Here is a 26,570-nt window from a genome sequence, read left to right on the forward strand (position 1 = left end):
CCGATAACAAAGAGAAAGAAGCTTTCTGAGAAACTTCTTTGTGTTCTGTGAAATCATCTCACAGAGTTACAGCTTTCCCCTCAAGAAGCCTTTCGTTAAGACAGTTCTTGTGGAATTGGCAAAGTGATATTTGGAAGCCCACAGAGGGCTATGGTGAAAAAGGAAATATCCTCACATGAAATCTGGAAAGAAGCTTTCTGAGAAACTGCTTAGTGTTCTGTTAATTCATCTCACAGAGTTACATCTGTATTTCGTGCATCTCTTTGCTAGCCTTATTTCTGTGGAATCTGAGAACAGATATTTCGGATCCCATTGAAGACTATAGGGCCAAAGGAAATATCCTCCGATAACAAAGAGAAAGAAGCTTTCTGAGAAACTTCTTTGTGTTCTGTGAAATCATCTCACAGAGTTACAGCTTTCCCCTCAAGAAGCCTTTCGCTAAGACAGTTCTTGTGGAATTGGCAAAGTGATATTTGGAAGCCCATAGAGGGCTATGGTGAAAAAGGAAATATCCTCAGATGAAATCTGGAAGGAAGCTTTCTGAGAAACTGCTGAGTGTTCTGTTAATTCATCTCACAGAGTTACATCTGTATTTCGTGGATCTCTTTGCTTGCCTTATTTCTGTGGAATCTGAGAACAGATATTTCGGATCCCATTGAAGACTATAGGGCCAAAGGAAACATCCTCCGATAACAAAGAGAAAGAAGCTTTCTGAGAAACTTCTTTGTGTTCTGTGAAATCATCTCACAGAGTTACAGCTTTCCCCTCAAGAAGCCTTTCGCTAAGACAGTTCTTGTGGAATTGGCAGAATGATATTCGGAAGCCCATAGAGGCCTATGGTGAAAAAGGAAATATCCTCAGATGAAATCTGGAAAGAAGATTTCTGAGAAACTGCTGAGTGTTCTGTAAATTCATCTCACAGAGTTACATCTGTATTTCGTGCATCTCTTTGCTAGCCTTATTTCTGGGGAATCGGAGAACAGATATTTCGGATCCCCTTGAAGACTATAGGGCCAAAGGAAATATCCTCCGATAACAAAGAGAAAGAAGCTTTCTGAGAAGCTTCTTTGTGTTCTGTGAAATCATATCAGAGAGTTACAGCTTTCCCCTGAAGAAGCCTTTCGCTAAGACAGTTCTTGTGGAATTGGCAAAGTGATATTTGGAAGCCCTTAGAGGGCTATGGTGAAAAAGGAAATATCCTCAGATGAAATCTGGAAAGAAGCTTTCTGTGAAACTGCTTAGTGTTCTGTTAATTCATCTCACAGAGTTACATCTGTATTTCGTGGATCTCTTTGCTAGCCTTATTTCTTTGGAATCTGAGAACAGATATTTCGGATCCCATTGAAGACTATAGGGCCAAAGGAAATATCCTCCGATAACAAAGAGAAAGAAGCTTTCTGAGAAACTTCTTTGTGTTCTGTGAAATCATCTCACAGAGTTACAGCTTTCCCCTCAAGAAACCTTTCGCTAGGACAGTTCTTCTGGAATTGGCAAAGTGATATTTGGAAGCCCATAGAGGGCTATGGTGAAAAAGGAAATATCCTCAGATGAAATCTGGAAGGAAGCTTTCTGAGAAACTGCTGAGTGTTCTGTTAATTCATCTCACAGAGTTACATCTGTATTTCGTGGATCTCTTTGCTAGCCTTATATCTGTGGAATCTGAAAACAGATATTTCGGATCCCATTGAAGACTATAGGGCCAAAGGAAATATCCTCCGAAAACAAAGAGAAAGAAGCTTTCTGAGAAACTTCTTTGTGTTCTGTGAAATCATCTCACAGAGTTACAGCTTTCCCCTCAAGAAGCCTTTCGCTAAGACAGTTCTTGTGGAATTGGCAAAGTGATATTTGGAAGCCCATAGAGGGCTATGGTGAAAAAGGAAATATCCTCAGATGAAATCTGGAAGGAAGCTTTCTGAGAAACTGCTGAGTGTTCTGTTAATTCATCTCACAGAGTTACATCTGTATTTCGTGGATCTCTTTGCTAGCTTTATTTCTGTGGAATCTGAGAACAGATATTTCGGATCCCTTTGAAGACTATAGGGCCAAAGGAAATAATCTCTGATAACAAAGAGAAAGAAGCTTTCTGAGAAACTTCTTTGTGTTCTGTGAAATCATCTCACAGAGTTACAGCTTTCCCCTCAAGAAGCCTTTCGCTAAGACAGTTCTTGTGGAATTGGCAAAGTGATATTTGGAAGCCCATAGAGGGCTATGGTGAAAAAGGAAATATCCTCAGATGAAATCTGGAAAGAAGCTTTCTGAGAAACTGCTTAGTGTTCTGTTAATTCACCTCACAGAGTAACATCTGTATTTCGTGGATCTCTTTGCTAGCCTTATTTCTTTGGAATCTGAGAACAGATATTTCGGATCCCATTGAAGACTATAGGGCCAAAGGAAATATCCTCCGATAACAAAGAGAAAGAAGCTTTCTGAGAAACTACTTTGTGTACTGTGAAATCATCTCACAGAGTTACAGCTTTCCCCTCAAGAAGCCTTTCCTTAAGACAGTTCTTGTGGAATTGGCAGAGTGATATTTGGAAGCCCTTATAGGGCTATGGTGAAAAAGGAAATATCCTCAGATGAAATCTGGAAAGAAGCTTTCTGAGAAACTGCTTAGTGTTCTGTTAATTCATCTCACAGAGTTACATCTGTATTTCGTGGATCTCTTTGCTAGCCTTATTTCTTTGGAATCTGAGAACAGATATTTCGGATTCCTATGAAGACTATAGGGGCAAATGAAATATCCTCCGAAAACAAAGAGAAAGAAGCTTTCTGAGAAACTTCTTTGTGTTCTGTGAAATCATCTCACAGAGTTACAGCTTTCCCCTCAAGAAGCCTTTCGCTAAGACAGTTCTTGTGGAATTGGCAAAGTGATATTTGGAAGCCCATAGAGGGCTATGGTGAAAAAGGAAATATCCTCACATGAAATCTGGAAAGAAGCTTTCTGAGAAACTGCTTAGTGTTCTGTTAATTCATCTCACAGAGTTACATCTGTATTTCGTGGATCTCTTTGCTAGCCTTATTTCTGTGGAATCTGAGAACAGATATTTCGTATCCCATTGAAGACAATAGGGCCAAAGGAAATATCCTCCGATAACAAAGAGAAAGAAGCTTTCTGAGAAACTTCTTTGTGTTCTGTGAAATCATCTCACAGAGTTACAGCTTTCCCCTCAAGAAGCCTTTCGCTAAGAGAGTTCTTGTGGAATTGGCAAAGTGATATTTTGAAGCCCATAGAGGGCTATGGTGAAAAAGGAAATATCCTCAGATGAAATTTGGAAAGAAGCTTTCTGTGAAACTGCTTAGTGTTCTGTTAATTCATCTCACAGAGTTACATCTGTATTTCGTGGATCTCTTTGCTAGCCTTATTTCTGAGGAATCTGAAAACAGATATTTCGGATCCCTTTGAAGACTATAGGGCCAAAGGAAATATCCTCCGATAACAAAGAGAAAGAAGCTTTCTGAGAAACTTCTTTGTGTTCTGTGAAATCATCTCACAGAGTTACAGCTTTCCCCTCAAGAAGCCTTTCACTAAGACAGTTCTTGTGGAATTGGCAAAGCGATATTTGGAAGCCCATAGAGGGCTATGGTGAAAAAGGAAATATCCTCAGATGAAATCTGGAAAGAAGCTTTATGAGAAACTGCTTACTGTTCTGTGAATTCATCTCACAGAGTTACATCTGTATTTCGTGGATCTCTTTGCTAGCCTTATTTCTGTGGAATCTGAGAACAGATATTTCGGATCTAATTGAGGACTATAGGGCCAAAGGAAATATCCTCCGATAACAAAGAGAAAGAAGCTTTCTGAGAAACTTCTTTGTGTTCTGTGAAATATTCTCACAGAGTTACAGCTTTCCCCTCAAGAAGCCTTTCGCTAAGACAGTTCTTGTGGAATTGGCAAAGTGTTATTTGGAAGCCCATAGAGGGCTAGGCTGAAAAAGGAAATATCCTCAGATGAAATCTGGAAGGAAGCTTTCTGAGAAACTGCTGAGTGTTCTGTGAATTCATCTCACAGAGTTACATCTGTATTTCGTGGATCTCTTTGCTAGCTTTATTTCTGTGGAATCTGAGAACAGATATTTCGGATCCCATTGAAGACTATAGGGCCAAAGGAAATATCCTCCGATAACAAAGAGAAAGAAGCTTTCTGAGAAACTTCTTTGTGTTCTGTGAAATCATCTCACAGAGTTACAGCTTTCCCCTCAAGAAGCCTTTCGCTAAGACAGTTCTTGTGGAATTGGCAAAGTGATATTTGGAAGCCCATAGAGGGCTATGGTGAAAAAGGAAATATCCTCAGATGAAATCTGGAAGGAAGCTTTCTGAGAAACTGCTGAGTGTTCTGTTAATTCATCTCACAGAGTTACATCTGTATTTCGTGGATCTCTTTGCTAGCCTTATTTCTGTGGAATCTGAGAACAGATATTTCGGATCCCATTGAAGACTATAGGGCCAAAGGAAACATCCTCCGATAACAAAGAGAAAGAAGCTTTCTGAGAAACTTCTTTGTGTTCTGTGAAATCATCTCACAGAGTTACAGCTTTCCCCTCAAGAAGCCTTTCGCTAAGACAGTTCTTGTGGAATTGGCAGAGTGATATTTGGAAGCCCATAGAGGGCTATGGAGAAAAAGGAAATATCCTCAGATGAAATCTGGAAAGAAGATTTCTGAGAAACTGCTGAGTGTTCTGTTAATTCATCTCACAGAGTTACATCTGTATTTCGTGGATCTCTTTGCTAGCCTTATTTCTGGGGAATCGGAGAACAGATATTACGGATCCCCTTGAAGACTATAGGGCCAAAGGAAATATCCTCCGATAACAAAGAGAAAGAAGCTTTCTGAGAAACTTCTTTGTGTTCTGTGAAATCATCTCACAGAGTTACAGCTTTCCCCTCAAGAAACCTTTCGCTAAGACAGTTCTTGTGGAATTGGCAAAGTGATATTTGGAAGCCCATAGAGGGCTATGGTGAAAAAGGAAATATCCTCAGATGAAATCTGGAAGGAAGCTTTCTGAGAAACTGCTGAGTGTTCTGTTAATTCATCTCACAGAGTTACATCTGTATTTCGTGGATCTCTTTGCTAGCTTTATTTCTGTGGAATCTGAGAACAGATATTTCGGATCCCTTTGAAGACTATAGGGCCAAAGGAAATAATCTCCGATAACAAAGAGAAAGAAGCTTTCTGAGAAACTTCTTTGTGTTCTGTGAAATCATCTCACAGAGTTACAGCTTTCCCCTCAAGAAGCCTTTCGCTAAGACAGTTCTTGTGGAATTGGCAAAGTGATATTTGGAAGCCCACAGAGGGCTATGGTGAAAAAGGAAATATCCTCAGATGAAATCTGGAAAGAAGCTTTCTGAGAAACTGCTTAGTGTTCTGTTAATTCATCTCACAGAGTTACATCTGTATTTCGTGGATCTCATTGCTAGCCTTATTTCTGTGGAATCTGAGAACAGATATTTCGGATCCCATTGAAGACTATAGGGCCAAAGGAAATATCCTCCGATAACAAAGAGAAAGAAGCTTTCTGAGAAACTTCTTTGTGTTCTCTGAAATCATCTCACAGAGTTACAGCTTTCCCCTCAAGAAGCCTTTCGCTAAGACAGTTCTTGTGGAATTGGCAAAGTGATATTTGGAAGCCCATAGAGGGCTATGGTGAAAAAGGAAATATCCTCAGATGAAATCTGGAAGGAAGCTTTCTGAGAAACTGCTGAGTGTTCTGTTAATTCATCTCACAGAGTTACATCTGTATTTCGTGGATCTCTTTGCTAGCCTTATTTCTGTGGAATCTGAGAACAGATATTTCGGATCCCATTGAAGACTATAGGGCCAAAGGAAACATCCTCCGATAACAAAGAGAAAGAAGCTTTCTGAGAAACTTCTTTGTGTTCTGTGAAATCATCTCACAGAGTTACAGCTTTCCCCTCAAGAAGCCTTTCGCTAAGACAGTTCTTGTGGAATTGGCAGAGTGATATTTGGAAGCCCATAGAGGGCTACGGTGAAAAAGGAAATATCCTCAGATGAAATCTGGAAAGAAGATTTCTGAAAAACTGCTGAGTGTTCTGTTAATTCATCTCACAGAGTTACATCTGTATTTCGTGGATCTCTTTGCTAGCTTTATTTCTGTGGAATCTGAGAACAGATATTTCGGATCCCACTGAAGACTATAGGGCCAAAGGAAATATCCTCCGATAACAAAGAGAAAGAAGCTTTCTGAGAAACTTCTTTGTGTTCTGTGAAATCATCTCACAGAGTTACAGCTTTCCCCTCAAGAAGCCTTTCGTTAAGACAGTTCTTGTGGAATTGGCAAAGTGATATTTGGAAGCCCACAGAGGGCTATGGTGAAAAAGGAAATATCCTCACATGAAATCTGGAAAGAAGCTTTCTGAGAAACTGCTTAGTGTTCTGTTAATTCATCTCACAGAGTTACATCTGTATTTCGTGCATCTCTTTGCTAGCCTTATTTCTGTGGAATCTGAGAACAGATATTTCGGATCCCATTGAAGACTATAGGGCCAAAGGAAATATCCTCCGATAACAAAGAGAAAGAAGCTTTCTGAGAAACTTCTTTGTGTTCTGTGAAATCATCTCACAGAGTTACAGCTTTCCCCTCAAGAAGCCTTTCGCTAAGACAGTTCTTGTGGAATTGGCAAAGTGATATTTGGAAGCCCATAGAGGGCTATGGTGAAAAAGGAAATATCCTCAGATGAAATCTGGAAGGAAGCTTTCTGAGAAACTGCTGAGGGTTCTGTTAATTCATCTCACAGAGTTACATCTGTATTTCGTGGATCTCTTTGCTAGCCTTATTTCTGTGGAATCTGAGAACAGATATTTCGGATCCCATTGAAGACTATAGGGCCAAAGGAAACATCCTCCGATAACAAAGAGAAAGAAGCTTTCTGAGAAACTTCTTTGTGTTCTGTGAAATCATCTCACAGAGTTACAGCTTTCCCCTCAAGAAGCCTTTCGCTAAGACAGTTCTTGTGGAATTGGCAGAGTGATATTTGGAAGCCCATAGAGGCCTATGGTGAAAAAGGAAATATCCTCAGATGAAATCTGGAAAGAAGATTTCTGAGAAACTGCTGAGTGTTCTGTAAATTCATCTCACAGAGTTACATCTGTATTTCGTGCATCTCTTTGCTAGCCTTATTTCTGGGGAATCGGAGAACAGATATTTCGGATCCCCTTGAAGACTATAGGGCCAAAGGAAATATCCTCCGATAACAAAGAGAAAGAAGCTTTCTGAGAAGCTTCTTTGTGTTCTGTGAAATCATATCAGAGAGTTACAGCTTTCCCCTGAAGAAGCCTTTCGCTAAGACAGTTCTTGTGGAATTGTCAAAGTGATATTTGGAAGCCCTTAGAGGGCTATGGTGAAAAAGGAAATATCCTCAGATGAAATCTGGAAAGAAGCTTTCTGTGAAACTGCTTAGTGTTCTGTTAATTCATCTCACAGAGTTACATCTGTATTTCGTGGATCTCTTTGCTAGCCTTATTTCTTTGGAATCTGAGAACAGATATTTCGGATCCCATTGAAGACTATAGGGCCAAAGGAAATATCCTCCGATAACAAAGAGAAAGAAGCTTTCTGAGAAACTTCTTTGTGTTCTGTGAAATCATCTCACAGAGTTACAGCTTTCCCCTCAAGAAACCTTTCGCTAGGACAGTTCTTCTGGAATTGGCAAAGTGATATTTGGAAGCCCATAGAGGGCTATGGTGAAAAAGGAAATATCCTCAGATGAAATCTGGAAGGAAGCTTTCTGAGAAACTGCTGAGTGTTCTGTTAATTCATCTCACAGAGTTACATCTGTATTTCGTGGATCTCTTTGCTAGCCTTATATCTGTGGAATCTGAAAACAGATATTTCGGATCCCATTGAAGACTATAGGGCCAAAGGAAATATCCTCCGAAAACAAAGAGAAAGAAGCTTTCTGAGAAACTTCTTTGTGTTCTGTGAAATCATCTCACAGAGTTACAGCTTTCCCCCCAAGAAGCCTTTCGCTAAGACAGTTCTTGTGGAATTGGCAAAGTGATATTTGGAAGCCCATAGAGGGCTATGGTGAAAAAGGAAATATCCTCAGATGAAATCTGGAAGGAAGCTTTCTGAGAAACTGCTGAGTGTTCTGTTAATTCATCTCACAGAGTTACATCTGTATTTCGTGGATCTCTTTGCTAGCTTTATTTCTGTGGAATCTGAGAACAGATATTTCGGATCCCTTTGAAGACTATAGGGCCAAAGGAAATAATCTCTGATAACAAAGAGAAAGAAGCTTTCTGAGAAACTTCTTTGTGTTCTGTGAAATCATCTCACAGAGTTACAGCTTTCCCCTCAAGAAGCCTTTCGCTAAGACAGTTCTTGTGGAATTGGCAAAGTGATATTTGGAAGCCCATAGAGGGCTATGGTGAAAAAGGAAATATCCTCAGATGAAATCTGGAAAGAAGCTTTCTGAGAAACTGCTTAGTGTTCTGTTAATTCACCTCACAGCGTAACATCTGTATTTCGTGGATCTCTTTGCTAGCCTTATTTCTTTGGAATCTGAGAACAGATATTTCGGATCCCATTGAAGACTATAGGGCCAAAGGAAATATCCTCCGATAACAAAGAGAAAGAAGCTTTCTGAGAAACTACTTTGTGTACTGTGAAATCATCTCACAGAGTTACAGCTTTCCCCTCAAGAAGCCTTTCCTTAAGACAGTTCTTGTGGAATTGGCAGAGTGATATTTGGAAGCCCTTATAGGGCTATGGTGAAAAAGGAAATATCCTCAGATGAAATCTGGAAAGAAGCTTTCTGAGAAACTGCTTAGTGTTCTGTTAATTCATCTCACAGAGTTACATCTGTATTTCGTGGATCTCTTTGCTAGCCTTATTTCTTTGGAATCTGAGAACAGATATTTCGGATTCCTATGAAGACTATAGGGGCAAATGAAATATCCTCCGATAAAAAAGAGAAAGAAGCTTTCTGAGAAACTTCTTTGTGTTCTGTGAAATCATCTCACAGAGTTACAGCTTTCCCCTCAAGAAGCCTTTCGCTAAGACAGTTCTTGTGGAACTGGCAAAGTGATATTTGGAAGCCCATAGAGGGCTATGGTGAAAAAGGAAATATCCTCACATGAAATCTGGAAAGAAGCTTTCTGAGAAACTGCTTAGTGTTCTGTTAATTCATCTCACAGAGTTACATCTGTATTTCGTGGATCTCTTTGCTAGCCTTATTTCTGTGGAATCTGAGAACAGATATTTCGGATCCCATTGAAGACAATAGGGCCAAAGGAAATATCCTCCGATAACAAAGAGAAAGAAGCTTTCTGAGAAACTTCTTTGTGTTCTGTGAAATCATCTCACAGAGTTACAGCTTTCCCCTCAAGAAGCCTTTCGCTAAGAGAGTTCTTGTGGAATTGGCAAAGTGATATTTTGAAGCCCATAGAGGGCTATGGTGAAAAAGGAAATATCCTCAGATGAAATTTGGAAAGAAGCTTTCTGTGAAACTGCTTAGTGTTCTGTTAATTCATCTCACAGAGTTACATCTGTATTTCGTGGATCTCTTTGCTAGCCTTATTTCTGAGGAATCTGAAAACAGATATTTCGGATCCCTCTGAAGACTATAGGGCCAAAGGAAATATCCTCCGATAACAAAGAGAAAGAAGCTTTCTGAGAAACTTCTTTGTGTTCTGTGAAATCATCTCACAGAGTTACAGCTTTCCCCTCAAGAAGCCTTTCACTAAGACAGTTCTTGTGGAATTGGCAAAGCGATATTTGGAAGCCCATAGAGGGCTATGGTGAAAAAGGAAATATCCTCAGATGAAATCTGGAAAGAAGCTTTATGAGAAACTGCTTAGTGTTCTGTGAATTCATCTCACAGAGTTACATCTGTATTTCGTGGATCTCTTTGCTAGCCTTATTTCTGTGGAATCTGAGACAGATATTTCGGATCTAATTGAAGACTATAGGGCCAAAGGAAATATCCTCCGATAACAAAGAGAAAGAAGCTTTCTGAGAAACTTCTTTGTGTTCTGTGAAATATTCTCACAGAGTTACAGCTTTCCCCTCAAGAAGCCTTTCGCTAAGACAGTTCTTGTGGAATTGGCAAAGTGTTATTTGGAAGCCCATAGAGGGCTAGGCTAAAAAAGGAAATATCCTCAGATGAAATCTGGAAGGAAGCTTTCTGAGAAACTGCTGAGTGTTCTGTGAATTCATCTCACAGAGTTACATCTGTATTTCGTGGATCTCTTTGCTAGCTTTATTTCTGTGGAATCTGAGAACAGATATTTCGGATCCCATTGAAGACTATAGGGCCAAAGGAAATATCCTCCGATAACAAAGAGAAAGAAGCTTTCTGAGAAACTTCTTTGTGTTCTGTGAAATCATCTCACAGAGTTACAGCTTTCCCCTCAAGAAGCCTTTCGCCAAGACAGTTCTTGTGGAATTGGCAAAGTGATATTTGGAAGCCCATAGAGGGCTATGGTGAAAAAGGAAATATCCTCAGATGAAATCTGGAAGGAAGCTTTTTGAGAAACTGCTGAGTGTTCTGTTAATTCATCTCACAGAGTTACATCTGTATTTCGTGGATCTCTTTGCTAGCTTTATTTCTGTGGAATCTGAGAACAGATATTTCGGATCCCATTGAAGACTATAGGGCCAAAGGAAATATCCTCCGATAACAAAGAGAAAGAAGCTTTCTGAGAAACTTCTTTGTGTTCTGTGAAATCATCTCACAGAGTTACAGCTTTCCCCTCAAGAAGCCTTTCGCTAAGACAGTTCTTGTGGAATTGGCAAAGTGATATTTGGAAGCCCACAGAGGGCTATGGTGAAAAAGGAAATATCCTCAGATGAAATCTAGAAAGAAGCTTTCTGAGAAACTGCTTAGTGTTCTGTTAATTCATCTCACAGAGTTACATCTGTATTTCGTGCATCTCTTTGCTAGCCTTATTTCTGTGGAATCTGAGAACAGATATTTCGGATCCCATTGAAGACTATAGGGCCAAAGGAAATATCCTCCGATAACAAAGAGAAAGAAGCTTTCTGAGAAACTTCTTTGTGTTCTGTGAAATCATCTCACAGAGTTACAGCTTTCCCCTCAAGAAGCCTTTCGCTAAGGCAGTTCTTGTGGAATTGGCAAAGTGATATTTGGAAGCCCATAGAGGGCTATGGTGAAAAAGGAAATATCCTCAGATGAAATCTGGAAGGAAGCTTTCTGAGAAACTGCTGAGTGTTCTGTTAATTCATCTCACAGAGTTACATCTGTATTTCGTGGATCTCTTTGCTAGCCTTATTTCTGTGGAATCTGAGAACAGATATTTCGGATCCCATTGAAGACTATAGGGCCAAAGGAAACATCCTCCGATAACAAAGAGAAAGAAGCTTTCTGAGAAACTTCTTTGTGTTCTGTGAAATCATCTCACAGAGTTACAGCTTTCCCCTCAAGAAGCCTTTCACTAAGACAGTTCTTGTGGAATTGGCAAAGCGATATTTGGAAGCCCGTAGAGGGCTATGGTGAAAAAGGAAATATCCTCAGATGAAATCTGGAAAGAAGCTTTATGAGAAACTGCTTAGTGTTCTGTGAACTCATCTCACAGAGTTACATCTGTATTTCGTGGATCTCTTTGCTAGCCTTATTTCTGTGGAATCTGAGAACAGATATTTCGGATCCCATTGAAGACTATGGGGCCAAAGGAAATATCCTCCGATAACAAAGAGAAAGAAGCTTTCTGAGAAACTTCTTTGTGTTCTGTGAAATCATCTCACAGAGTTACAGCTTTCCCCCCAAGAGGCCTTTCGCTAAGACAGTTCTTGTGGAATTGGGAAAGTGATATTTGGAAGCCCATAGAGGGCTAGGGTGAAAAAGGAAATATCCTCAGATGAAATCTGGTAGGAAGCTTTCTGAGAAACTGCTGAGTGTTCTGTTAATTCATCTCACAGAGTTACATCTGTATTTCGTGGATCTCTTTGCCAGCTTTATTTCTGTGGAATCTGAGAACAGATATTTCGGATCCCATTGAAGACTATAGGGCCAAAGGAAATATCCTCCGATAACAAAGAGAAAGAAGCTTTCTGAGAAACTTCTTTGTGTTCTGTGAAATCATCTCACAGAGTTACAGCTTTCCCCTCAAGAAGCCTTTCGCTAAGACAGTTCTTGTGGAATTGGCAAAGTGATATTTGGAAGCCCACAGAGGGCTATGGTGAAAAAGGAAATATCCTCAGATGAAATCTAGAAAGAAGCTTTCTGAGAAACTGCTTAGTGTTCTGTTAATTCATCTCACAGAGTTACATCTGTATTTCGTGCATCTCTTTGCTACCCTTATTTCTGTGGAATCTGAGAACAGATATTTCGGATCCCATTGAAGACTATAGGGCCAAAGGAAATATCCTCCGATAACAAAGAGAAAGAAGCTTTCTGAGAAACTTCTTTGTGTTCTGTGAAATCATCTCACAGAGTTACGGCTTTCCCCTCAAGAAGCCTTTCGCTAAGGCAGTTCTTGTGGAATTGGCAAAGTGATATTTGGAAGCCCATAGAGGGCTATGGTGAAAAAGGAAATATCCTCAAATGAAATCTGGAAGGAAGCTTTCTGAGAAACTGCTGAGTGTTCTGTTAATTCATCTCACAGAGTTATATCTGTATTTCGTGGATCTCTTTGCTAGCCTTATTTCTGTGGAATCTGAGAACAGATATTTCCGATCCCATTGAAGACTATAGGGCCAAAGGAAACATCCTCCGATAACAAAGAGAAAGAAGCTTTCTGAGAAACTTCTTTGTGTTCTGTGAAATCATCTCACAGAGTTACAGCTTTCCCCTCAAGAAGCCTTTCACTAAGACAGTTCTTGTGGAATTGGCAAAGCGATATTTGGAAGCCCGTAGAGGGCTATGGTGAAAAAGGAAATATCCTCAGATGAAATCTGGAAAGAAGCTTTATGAGAAACTGCTTAGTGTTCTGTGAATTCATCTCACAGAGTTACATCTGTATTTCGTGGATCTCTTTGCTAGCCTTATTTCTGTGGAATCTGAGAACAGATATTTCGGATCCCATTGAAGACTATGGGGCCAAAGGAAATATCCTCCGATAACAAAGAGAAAGAAGCTTTCTGAGAAACTTCTTTGTGTTCTGTGAAATCATCTCACAGAGTTACAGCTTTCCCCCCAAGAAGCCTTTCGCTAAGACAGTTCTTGTGGAATTGGGAAAGTGATATTTGGAAGCCCATGGAGGGCTAGGGTGAAAAAGGAAATATCCTCAGATGAAATCTGGAAGGAAGCTTTCTGAGAAACTGCTGAGTGTTCTGTTAATTCATCTCACAGAGTTACATCTGTATTTCGTGGATCTCTTTGCTAGCTTTATTTCTGTGGAATCTGAAAACAGATATTTCGGATCCCATTGAAGACTATAGGGCCTAAGGAAATATCCTCCGATAACAAAGAGAAAGAAGCTTTCTGAGAAACTTCTTTGTGTTCTGTGAAATCATCTCACAGAGTTACAGCTTTCCCCTCAAGAAGCCTTTCGCTAAGACAGTTCTTGTGGAATTGGCAAAGTGATATTTTGAAGCCCATAGAGGGCTATGGTGAAAAAGGAAATATCCTCAGATGAAATCTGGAAGGAAGATTTCTGAGAAACTGCTGAGTGTTCTGTTAATTCATCTCACAGAGTTACATCTGTATTTCGTGGATCTCTTTGCTAGCTTTATTTCTGTGGAATCTGAGAACAGATATTTCGGATCCCATTGAAGACTAAAGGGCCAAAGGAAATATCCTCCGATAACAAAGAGAAAGAAGCTTTCTGAGAAACTTCTTTGTGTTCTGTGAAATCATCTCACAGAGTTACAGCTTTCCCCTCAAGAAGCCTTTCGCTAAGACAGTTCTTGTGGAATTGGCAAAGTGATATTTGGAAGCCCACAGAGGGCTATGGTGAAAAAGGAAATATCCTCAGATGAAATCTAGAAAGAAGCTTTCTGAGAAACTGCTTAGTGTTCTGTTAATTCATCTCACAGAGTTACATCTGTATTTCGTGCATCTCTTTGCTACCCTTATTTCTGTGGAATCTGAGAACAGATATTTCGGATCCCATTGAAGACTATAGGGCCAAAGGAAATATCCTCCGATAACAAAGAGAAAGAAGCTTTCTGAGAAACTTCTTTGTGTTCTGTGAAATCATCTCACAGAGTTACGGCTTTCCCCTCAAGAAGCCTTTCGCTAAGGCAGTTCTTGTGGAATTGGCAAAGTGATATTTGGAAGCCCATAGAGGGCTATGGTGAAAAAGGAAATATCCTCAGATGAAATCTGGAAGGAAGCTTTCTGAGAAACTGCTGAGTGTTCTGTTAATTCATCTCACAGAGTTACATCTGTATTTCGTGGATCTCTTTGCTAGCCTTATTTCTGTGGAATCTGAGAACAGATATTTCCGATCCCATTGAAGACTATAGGGCCAAAGGAAACATCCTCCGATAACAAAGAGAAAGAAGCTTTCTGAGAAACTTCTTTGTGTTCTGTGAAATCATCTCACAGAGTTACAGCTTTCACCTCAAGAAGCCTTTCACTAAGACAGTTCTTGTGGAATTGGCAAAGCGATATTTGGAAGCCCGTAGAGGGCTATGGTGAAAAAGGAAATATCCTCAGATGAAATCTGGAAAGAAGCTTTATGAGAAACTGCTTAGTGTTCTGTGAATTCATCTCACAGAGTTACATCTGTATTTCGTGGATCTCTTTGCTAGCCTTATTTCTGTGGAATCTGAGAACAGATATTTCGGATCCCATTGAAGACTATGGGGCCAAAGGAAATATCCTCCGATAACAAAGAGAAAGAAGCTTTCTGAGAAACTTCTTTGTGTTCTGTGAAATCATCTCACAGAGTTACAGCTTTCCCCCCAAGAAGCCTTTCGCTAAGACAGTTCTTGTGGAATTGGGAAAGTGATATTTGGAAGCCCATGGAGGGCTAGGGTGAAAAAGGAAATATCCTCAGATGAAATCTGGAAGGAAGCTTTCTGAGAAACTGCTGAGTGTTCTGTTAATTCATCTCACAGAGTTACATCTGTATTTCGTGGATCTCTTTGCTAGCTTTATTTCTGTGGAATCTGAAAACAGATATTTCGGATCCCATTGAAGACTATAGGGCCTAAGGAAGTATCCTCCGATAACAAAGAGAAAGAAGCTTTCTGAGAAACTTCTTTGTGTTCTGTGAAATCATCTCACAGAGTTACAGCTTTCCCCTCAAGAAGCCTTTCGCTAAGACAGTTCTTGTGGAATTGGCAAAGTGATATTTTGAAGCCCATAGAGGGCTATGGTGAAAAAGGAAATATCCTCAGATGAAATCTGGAAGGAAGATTTCTGAGAAACTGCTGAGTGTTCTGTTAATTCATCTCACAGAGTTACATCTGTATTTCGTGGATCTCTTTGCTAGCTTTATTTCTGTGGAATCTGAGAACAGATATTTCGGATCCCATTGAAGACTAAAGGGCCAAAGGAAATATCCTCCGATAACAAAGAGAAAGAAGCTTTCTGAGAAACTTCTTTGTGTTCTGTGAAATCATCTCACAGAGTTACAGCTTTCCCCTCAAGAAGCCTTTCGCTAAGACAGTTCTTGTGGAATTGGCAAAGTGATATTTGGAAGCCCACAGAGGGCTATGGTGAAAAAGGAAATATCCTCAGATGAAATCTGGAAAGAAGCTTTCTGAGAAACTGCTTAGTGTTCTGTTAATTCATCTCACAGAGTTACATCTGTATTTCGTGGATCTCTTTGCTAGCTTTATTTCTGTGGAATCTGAGAACAGATATTTCGGATCCCATTGAAGACTATAGGGCCAAAGGAAATATCCTCCGATAACAAAGAGAAAGAAGCTTTCTGAGAAACTTCTTTGTGTTCTGTGAAATCATCTCACAGAGTTAGAGCTTTCCCCTCAAGAAGCCTTTCGCTAAGACAGTTCTTGTGGAATTGGCAAAGTGATATTTGGAAGCCCACAGAGGGCTATGGTGAAAAAGGAAATATCCTCACATGAAATCTGGAAAGAAGCTTTCTGAGAAACTGCTTAGTGTTCTGTTAATTCATCTCACAGAGTTACATCTGTATTTCGTGCATCTCTTTGCTAGCCTTATTTCTGTGGAATCTGAGAACAGATATTTCGGATCCCATTGAAGACTACACGGCCAAAGGAAATATCCTCCGATAACAAAGAGAAAGAAGCTTTCTGAGAAACTTCTTTGTGGTCTGTGAAATCATCTCACAGAGTTACAGCTTTCCCCTCAAGAAGCCTTTCACTAAGACAGTTCTTGTGGAATTGGCAAAGCGATATTTGGAAGCCCGTAGAGGGCTATGGTGAAAAAGGAAATATCCTCAGATGAAATCTGGAAAGAAGCTTTATGAGAAACTGCTTAGTGTTCTGTGAATTCATCTCACAGAGTTACCTCTGTATTTCGTGGATCTCTTTGCTAGCCTTATTTCTGTGGAATCTGAGAACAGATATTTCGGATCCCATTGAAGACTATAGGGCCAAAGGAAATATCCTCCGATAACAAAGAGAAAGAAGCTTTCTGAGAAACTTCTTTGTGTTCTGTGAAATCATCTCACAGAGTTACAGCTTTCCCCTCAAGAAGCCTTTCGCTAAGACAGTTCTTGTGGAATTGGGAAAGTGATATTTGGAAGCCCATAGAGTGCAAGGGTGAAAAAGGAAATATCCTCAGATGAAATCTGGAAGGAAGCTTTCTGAGAAACTGCTGAGTGTTCTGTTAATTCATCTCACAGAGTTACATCTGTATTTCGTGGATCTCTTTGCTAGCTTTATTTCTGTGGAATCTGAGAACAGATATTTCGGATCCCTTTGAAGACTATAGGGCCTAAGGAAATATCCTCCGATAACAAAGAGAAAGAAGCTTTCTGAGAAACTTCTTTGTGTTCTGTGAAATCATCTCACAGAGTTACAGCTTTCCCCTCAAGAAGCCTTTCGCTAAGACAGTTCTTGTGGAATTGGCAAAGTGATATTTTGAAGCCCATAGAGGGCTATGGTGAAAAAGGAAATATCCTCAGATGAAATCTGGAAGGAAGATTTCTGAGAAACTGCTGAGTGTTCTGTTAATTCATCTCACAGAGTTACATCTGTATTTCGTGGATCTCTTTGCTAGCTTTATTTCTGTGGAATCTTAGAACAGATATTTCGGATCCCATTGAAGACTATAGGGCCAAAGGAAATATCCTCCGATAACAAAGAGAAAGAAGCTTTCTGAGAAACTTCTTTGTGTTCTGTGAAATCATCTCACAGAGTTACAGCTTTCCCCTCAAGAAGCCTTTCGCTAAGACAGTTCTTGTGGAATTGGCAAAGTGATATTTGGAAGCCCACAGAGGGCTATGGTGAAAAAGGAAATATCCTCAGATGAAATCTGGAAAGAAGCTTTCTGAGAAACTGCTTAGTGTTGTGTTAATTCATCTCACAGAGTTACATCTGTATTTCGTGCATCTCTTTGCTAGCCTTATTTCTGTGGAATCTGAGAACAGATATTTCGGATCCCATTGAAGACTATACGGCCAAAGGAAATATCCTCCGATAACAAAGAGAAAGAAGCTTTCTGAGAAACTTCTTTGTGTTCTGTGAAATCATCTCACAGAGTTACAGCTTTCCCCTCAAGAAGCCTTTCGCTAAGACAGTTCTTGTGGAATTGGCAAAGTGATATTTGGAAGCCCATAGAGGGCTATGGTGAAAAAGGAAATATCCTCAGATGAAATCTGGAAGGAAGCTTTCTGAGAAACTGCTCAGTGTTCTGTTAATTCATCTCACAGAGTTACATCTGTATTTCGTGGATCTCTTTGCTAGCCTTACATCTGTGGAATCTGAGAACAGATATTTCGGATCCCATTGAAGACTATAGGGCCAAAGGAAATATCCTCCGAAAACAAAGAGAAGGAAGCTTTCTGAGAAACTTCTTTGTGTTCTGTGAAATCATCTCACAGAGTTACAGCTTTCCCCTCAAGAAGCCTTTCGCTAAGACAGTTCTTGTGGAATTGGCAAAGTGATATTTGGAAGCCCATAGAGGGCTATTGTGAAAAAGGAAATATCCTCAGATGAAATCTGGAAGGAAGCTTTCTGAGAAACTGCTGAGTGTTCTGTTAATTCATCTCACAGAGTTACATCTGTATTTCGTGGATCTCTTTGCTAGCTTTATTTCTGTGGAATCTGAGAACAGATATTTCGGATCCCATTGAAGACTATAGGGCCAAAGGAAATAATCTCCGATAACAAAGAGAAAGAAGCTTTCTGAGAAACTTCTTTGTGTTCTGTGAAATCATCTCACAGAGTTACAGCTTTCCCCTCAAGAAGCCTTTCGCTAAGACAGTTCTTGTGGAATTGGCAAAGTGATATTTGTTAGCCCACAGAGGGCTAAGGTGAAAAAGGAAATATCCTCAGATGAAATCTGGAAAGAAGCTTTCTGAGAAACTGCTTAGTGTTCTGTTAATTCATCTCACAGAGTTACATCTGTATTTCGTGGATCTCTTTGCTAGCATTATTTCTGTGGAATCTTAGAACAGATATTTCGGATCCCATTGAAGACTATAGGGCCAAAGGAAATATCCTCCGATAACAAAGAGAAAGAAGCTTTCTGAGAAACTTCTTTGTGTTCTGTGAAATCATCTCACAGAGTTACAGCTTTCCCCTCAAGAAGCCTTTCGCTAAGGCAGTTCTTGTGGAATTGGCAAAGTGATATTTGGAAGCCCATACAGGGCTATGGTGAAAAAGGAAATATCCTCAGATCAAATCTGGAAGGAAGCTTTCTGAGAAACTGCTGAGTGTTCTGTTAATTCATCTCACAGAGTTACATCTGTATTTCGTGGATCTCTTTGCTAGCCTTATTTCTGTGTAATCTGAGAACAGATATTTCCGATCCTATTGAAGACTATAGGGCCAAAGGAAATATCCTCCGATAACAAAGAGAAAGAAGCTTTCTGAGAAACTTCTTTGTGTTCTGTGAAATCAACTCACAGAGTTACAGCTTTCCCCTCAAGAAGCCTTTCGCTAGGACAGTTCTTGTGGAATTGGCAAAGTGATATTTGGAAGCCCATAGAGGGCTATGGTGAAAAAGGAAATATCCTCACATGAAATCTGGAAAGAAGCTTTCTGAGAAACTGCTTAGTGTTCTCTTAATTCATCTCACAGAGTTACATCTGTATTTCGTGGATCTCTTTGCTAGCCTTATTTCTTTGGAATCTGAGAACAGATATTTCGGATCCCATTGAAGAGTATAGGGCCAAAGGAAATATCCTCCGATAACAAAGAGAAAGAAGCTTTCTGAGAAACTTCTTTGTGTTCTGTGAAATCATCTCACAGAGTTACAGCTTTCCCCTCAAGAAGCCTTTCGCTAAGACAGTTCTTGTGGAATTGGCAAAGTGATATTTGGAAGCCCATAGAGGGCTATGGTGAAAAAGGAAATATCCTCAGATGAAATCTGGAAAGAAGCTTTCTGTGAAACTGCTTAGTGATCTGTTAACTCATCTCACAGAGTTACATCTGTATTTCGTGGATCTCTTTGCTAGCCTTATTTCTGTGGAATCTGAGAACAGATATTTCGGATCCCTTTGAAGACTATAGGGCCAAAGGAAATATCCTCCGATATCAAAGAGAAATAAGCTTTCTGAGAAACTTGTTTGTGTTCTGTGAAATAATCCCACAGAGTTACAGCTTTCCCCTCAAGAAGCCTTTCGCTAAGACAGTTCTTGTGGAATTGGCAAAGTGATATTTGGAAGCCCATAGAGGGCTATGGTGAAAAAGGAAATATCCTCAGATGAAATCTGGAAAGAAGCTTTCTGAGAAACTGCTTAGTGTTCTGTTAATTCATCTCACAGAGTTACATCTGTATTTCGTGTATCTCTTTGCTAGCCTTATTTCTGTGGAATCTGAGAACAGATATTTCGGATCCCATTGAAGACTATAGGGCCAAAGGAAATATCCTCCGATAACAAAGAGAAAGAAGCTTTCTGAGAAACTTCTTTGTGTTCTCTGAAATCATCTCGCAGAGTTACAGTTTCCCCTCAAGAAGCCTTTCGCTAAGACAGTTCTTGTGGAATTGGCAAAGTGATATTTGGAAGCCCATAGAGGGCTATGCTGAAAAAGGAAATATCCTCATATGAAATCTGGAAGGAAGCATTCTGAGAAACTGCTGAGTGTTCTGTTAATTCATCTCACAGAGTTACATCTGTATTTCGTGGATCTCTTTGCCAGCCTTATTTCTGTGGAATCTGAGAACAGATATTTCGGATCCCATTGAAGACTATAGGGCCAAAGGAAACATCCTCCGATAACAAAGAGAAAGAAGCTTTCTGAGAAACTTCTTTGTGTTCTGTGAAATCATCTCACAGAGTTACAGCTTGCCCCTCAAGAAGCCTTCGCTAAGACAGTTCTTGTGGATTTGGCAGAGTGATATTTGGAAGCCCATAGAGGGCTTCGGTGAAAAAGGAAATATCCTCAGATGAAATCTCGAAAGAAGCTTTCTGAGAAACTGCTTAGTGTTCTGTTAATTCATCTCACAGAGTTACATCTGTTTTTCGTGGATCTCTTTGCTAGCCTTATTTCTTTGGAATCTGAGAACAGATATTTCGGATCCCATTGAAGACTATAGGGCCAAAGGAAATATCCTCCGATAACAAAGAGAAAGAAGCTTTCTGAGAAACTTCTTTGTGTTCTGTGAAATCATCTCACAGAGTTACAGCTTTCCGATCAAGAAGCCTTTCGCTAAGACAGTTCTTGTGGAATTGGCAAAGTGATATTTGGAAGCCTATAGAGGGCTAAGGTGAAAAAGGAAATATCCTCAGATGAAATCTGGAAGGAAGCTTTCTGAGAAACTGCTGAGTGTTCTGTTAATTCATCTCACAGAGTTACTTCTGTATGTCGTGGATCTCTTTGCTAGCCTTATTTCTGTGTAATCTGAGAACAGATATTTCCGATCCTATTGAAGACTATAGGGCCAAAGGAAATATCCTCCGATAACAAAGAGAAAGAAGCTTTCTGAGAAACTTCTTTGTGTTCTGTGAAATCATCTCACAGAGTTACAGCTTTCCGATCAAGAAGCCTTTCGCTAAGACAGTTCTTGTGGAATTGGCAAAGTGATATTTGGAAGCCCATAGAGGGCTATGGTGAAAAAGGAAATATCCTCAGATGAAATCTGGAAAGAAGCTTTCTGAGAAACTGCTTAGTGTTCTGTTAATTCATCTCACAGAGTTACATCTGTATTTCGTGGATCTCTTTGCTAGCCTTATTTCTGTGGAATCTGAGAACAGATATTTCGGATCCCTTTGAAGACTATAGGGCCAAAGGAAATATCCTCCGATATCAAAGAGAAAGAAGCTTTCTGAGAAACTTGTTTGTGTTCTGTGAAATCATCCCACAGAGTTACAGCTTTCCCCTCAAGAAGCCTTTCGCTAAGACAGTTCTTGTGGAATTGGCAAAGTGATATTTGGAAGCCCAAAGAGGGCTATGGTGAAAAAGGAAATATCCTCAGATGAAATCTGGAAAGAAGCTTTCTGAGAAACTGCTGAGTGTTCTGTTAATTCATCTCACAGAGTTACATCTGTATTTCGTGCATCTCTTTGCTAGCCTTATTTCTGTGGAATCTGAGAACAGATATTTCGGATCCCATTGAAGACTATAGGGCCAAAGGAAATATCCTCCGATAACAAAGAGAAACAAGCTTTCTGAGAAACTTCTTTGTGTTCTGTGAAATCATCTCACAGAGTTAAAGCTTTCCCCTCAAGAAGCCTTTCGCTAAGACAGTTCTTGTGGAATTGGCAAAGTGATAGTTAGGAAGCCCATAGAGGGCTACGGTGAAAAAGGAAATATCCTCAGATGAAATCTGGAAAGAAGCTTTCTGAGAAACTGCTGAGTGTTCTGTTAATTCATCTCAGAGAGTTACATCTGTATTTCGTGGATCTCTTTGCTAGCCTTATTTCTGTGGAATCTGAGAACAGATATTTCGGATCCCATTGAAGACTATAGGGCCAAAGGAAATATCCTCCGATAACAAAGAGAAAGAAGCTTTCTGAGAAACTTCTTTGTGTTCTGTGAAATCATCTCACAGAGTTACAGCTTTCCCCTCAAGAAGCCTTTCGCTAAGACAGTTCTTGTGGAATTGGCAAAGTGATATTTGGAAGCCCACAGAGGGCTATGGTGAAAAAGGAAATATCCTCAGATGAAATCTGGAAAGCAGCTTTCTGAGAAACTGCTTAGTGTTCTGTTAATTCATCTCACAGAGTTACATCTGTATTTCGTGCATCTCTTTGCTAGCCTTATTTCTGTGGAATCTGAGAACAGATATTTCGGATCCCATTGAAGACTATAGGGCCAAAGGAAATATCCTCCGATAACAAAGAGAAAGAAGCTTTCTGAGAAACTTCTTTGTGTTCTGTGAAATCATCTCACAGAGTTACAGCTTTCCCCTCAAGAAGCCTTTCGCTAAGACAGTTCTTGTGGAATTGGCAAAGTGATATTTGGAAGCCCATAGAGGGCTATGGTGAAAAAGGAAATATCCTCAGATGAAATTTGGAAAGAAGCTTTCTGTGAAACTGCTTAGTGTTCTGTTAATTCATCTCACAGAGTTACATCTGTATTTCGTGGATCTCTTTGCTAGCCTTATTTCTGTGGAATCTGAAAACAGATATTTCGGATCCCTTTGAAGACTATAGGGCCAAAGGAAATATCCTCCGATAACAAAGAGAAAGAAGCTTTCTGAGAAACTTCTTTGTGTTCTGTGAAATCATCTCACAGAGTTACAGCTTTCCCCTCAAGAAGCCTTTCACTAAGACAGTTCTTGTGGAATTGGCAAAGTGATATTTGGAAGCCCATAGAGGGCTATGGTGAAAAACGAAATATCCTCAGATGAAATCTGGAAAGAAGCTTTATGAGAAACTGCTTAGTGTTCTGTGAATTCATCTCACAGAGTTACATCTGTATTTCGTGGATCTCTTTGCTAGCCTTATTTCTGTGGAATCTGAGAACAGATATTTCAGATCCCATTGAAGAGTATAGGGACAAAGGAAATATCCTCCGATAACAAAGAGAAAGAAGCTTTCTGAGAAACTTCTTTGTGTTCTGTGAAATCATCTCACAGAGTTACAGCTTTCCCCTCAAGAAGCCTTTCGCTAAGACAGTTCTTGTGGAATTGGGAAAGTGATATTTGGAAGCCCATAGAGGGCTAGGGTGAAAAAGGAAATATCCTCAGATGAAATCTGAAAGGAAGCTTTCTGAGAAACTGCTGAGTGTTCTGTTAATTCATCTCACAGAGTTACATCTGTATTTCGTGGATCTCATTGCTAGCTTTATTTCTGTGGAATCTGAGAACAGATATTTCGGATCCCATTGAAGACTATAGGGCCAAAGGAAATATCCTCCGATAACAAAGAGAAAGAAGCTTTCTGAGAAACTTCTTTGTGTTCTGTGAAATCACCTCACAGAGTTACAGCTTTCCCCTCAAGAAGCCTTTCGCTAAGACAGTTCTTGTGGAATTGGCAAAGTGATATTTGGAAGCCCATAGAGGGCTATGGTGAAAAAGGAAATATCCTCAGATGAAATCTGGAAAGAAGCTTTCTGAGAAACTGCTTAGTGTTCTGTGAATTCATCTCACAGAGTTACATCTGTATTTCGTGTATCTCTTTGCTAGCCTTATTTCTGTGGAATCTGAGAACAGATATTTCGGATCCCATTGAAGACTATAGGGCCAAAGGAAATATCCTCCGATAACAAAGAGAAAGAAGCTTTCTGAGAAACTTCTTTGTGTTCTCTGAAATCATCTCGCAGAGTTACAGTTTCCCCTCAAGAAGCCTTTCGCTAAGACAGTTCTTGTGGAATTGGCAAAGTGATATTTGGAAGCCCATAGAGGGCTATGCTGAAAAAGGAAATATCCTCATATGAAATCTGGAAGGAAGCATTCTGAGAAACTGCTGAGTGTTCTGTTAATTCATCTCACAGAGTTACATCTGTATTTCGTGGATCTCTTTGCCAGCCTTATTTCTGTGGAATCTGAGAACAGATATTTCGGATCCCATTGAAGACTATAGGGCCAAAGGAAACATCCTCCGATAACAAAGAGAAAGAAGCTTTCTGAGAAACTTCTTTGTGTTCTGTGAAATCATCTCACAGAGTTACAGCTTGCCCCTCAAGAAGCCTTCGCTAAGACAGTTCTTGTGGATTTGGCAGAGTGATATTTGGAAGCCCATAGAGGGCTTCGGTGAAAAAGGAAATATCCTCAGATGAAATCTCGAAAGAAGCTTTCTGAGAAACTGCTTAGTGTTCTGTTAATTCATCTCACAGAGTTACATCTGTTTTTCGTGGATCTCTTTGCTAGCCTTATTTCTTTGGAATCTGAGAACAGATATTTCGGATCCCATTGAAGACTATAGGGCCAAAGGAAATATCCTCCGATAACAAAGAGAAAGAAGCTTTCTGAGAAACTTCTTTGTGTTCTGTGAAATCATCTCACAGAGTTACAGCTTTCCGATCAAGAAGCCTTTCGCTAAGACAGTTCTTGTGGAATTGGCAAAGTGATATTTGGAAGCCTATAGAGGGCTAAGGTGAAAAAGGAAATATCCTCAGATGAAATCTGGAAGGAAGCTTTCTGAGAAACTGCTGAGTGTTCTGTTAATTCATCTCACAGAGTTACTTCTGTATGTCGTGGATCTCTTTGCTAGCCTTATTTCTGTGTAATCTGAGAACAGATATTTCCGATCCTATTGAAGACTATAGGGCCAAAGGAAATATCCTCCGATAACAAAGAGAAAGAAGCTTTCTGAGAAACTTCTTTGTGTTCTGTGAAATCATCTCACAGAGTTACAGCTTTCCGATCAAGAAGCCTTTCGCTAAGACAGTTCTTGTGGAATTGGCAAAGTGATATTTGGAAGCCCATAGAGGGCTATGGTGAAAAAGGAAATATCCTCAGATGAAATCTGGAAAGAAGCTTTCTGAGAAACTGCTTAGTGTTCTGTTAATTCATCTCACAGAGTTACATCTGTATTTCGTGGATCTCTTTGCTAGCCTTATTTCTGTGGAATCTGAGAACAGATATTTCGGATCCCTTTGAAGACTATAGGGCCAAAGGAAATATCCTCCGATATCAAAGAGAAAGAAGCTTTCTGAGAAACTTGTTTGTGTTCTGTGAAATCATCCCACAGAGTTACAGCTTTCCCCTCAAGAAGCCTTTCGCTAAGACAGTTCTTGTGGAATTGGCAAAGTGATATTTGGAAGCCCAAAGAGGGCTATGGTGAAAAAGGAAATATCCTCAGATGAAATCTGGAAAGAAGCTTTCTGAGAAACTGCTGAGTGTTCTGTTAATTCATCTCACAGAGTTACATCTGTATTTCGTGCATCTCTTTGCTAGCCTTATTTCTGTGGAATCTGAGAACAGATATTTCGGATCCCATTGAAGACTATAGGGCCAAAGGAAATATCCTCCGATAACAAAGAGAAACAAGCTTTCTGAGAAACTTCTTTGTGTTCTGTGAAATCATCTCACAGAGTTAAAGCTTTCCCCTCAAGAAGCCTTTCGCTAAGACAGTTCTTGTGGAATTGGCAAAGTGATAGTTAGGAAGCCCATAGAGGGCTACGGTGAAAAAGGAAATATCCTCAGATGAAATCTGGAAAGAAGCTTTCTGAGAAACTGCTGAGTGTTCTGTTAATTCATCTCAGAGAGTTACATCTGTATTTCGTGGATCTCTTTGCTAGCCTTATTTCTGTGGAATCTGAGAACAGATATTTCGGATCCCATTGAAGACTATAGGGCCAAAGGAAATATCCTCCGATAACAAAGAGAAAGAAGCTTTCTGAGAAACTTCTTTGTGTTCTGTGAAATCATCTCACAGAGTTACAGCTTTCCCCTCAAGAAGCCTTTCGCTAAGACAGTTCTTGTGGAATTGGCAAAGTGATATTTGGAAGCCCACAGAGGGCTATGGTGAAAAAGGAAATATCCTCAGATGAAATCTGGAAAGCAGCTTTCTGAGAAACTGCTTAGTGTTCTGTTAATTCATCTCACAGAGTTACATCTGTATTTCGTGCATCTCTTTGCTAGCCTTATTTCTGTGGAATCTGAGAACAGATATTTCGGATCCCATTGAAGACTATAGGGCCAAAGGAAATATCCTCCGATAACAAAGAGAAAGAAGCTTTCTGAGAAACTTCTTTGTGTTCTGTGAAATCATCTCACAGAGTTACAGCTTTCCCCTCAAGAAGCCTTTCGCTAAGACAGTTCTTGTGGAATTGGCAAAGTGATATTTGGAAGCCCATAGAGGGCTATGGTGAAAAAGGAAATATCCTCAGATGAAATTTGGAAAGAAGCTTTCTGTGAAACTGCTTAGTGTTCTGTTAATTCATCTCACAGAGTTACATCTGTATTTCGTGGATCTCTTTGCTAGCCTTATTTCTGTGGAATCTGAAAACAGATATTTCGGATCCCTTTGAAGACTATAGGGCCAAAGGAAATATCCTCCGATAACAAAGAGAAAGAAGCTTTCTGAGAAACTTCTTTGTGTTCTGTGAAATCATCTCACAGAGTTACAGCTTTCCCCTCAAGAAGCCTTTCACTAAGACAGTTCTTGTGGAATTGGCAAAGTGATATTTGGAAGCCCATAGAGGGCTATGGTGAAAAAC

The sequence above is a fragment of the Macaca mulatta genome, chromosome 15, assembly GCF_049350105.2.
Source record: "Macaca mulatta isolate MMU2019108-1 chromosome 15, T2T-MMU8v2.0, whole genome shotgun sequence".
NCBI lineage: Eukaryota > Metazoa > Chordata > Mammalia > Primates > Cercopithecidae > Macaca > Macaca mulatta.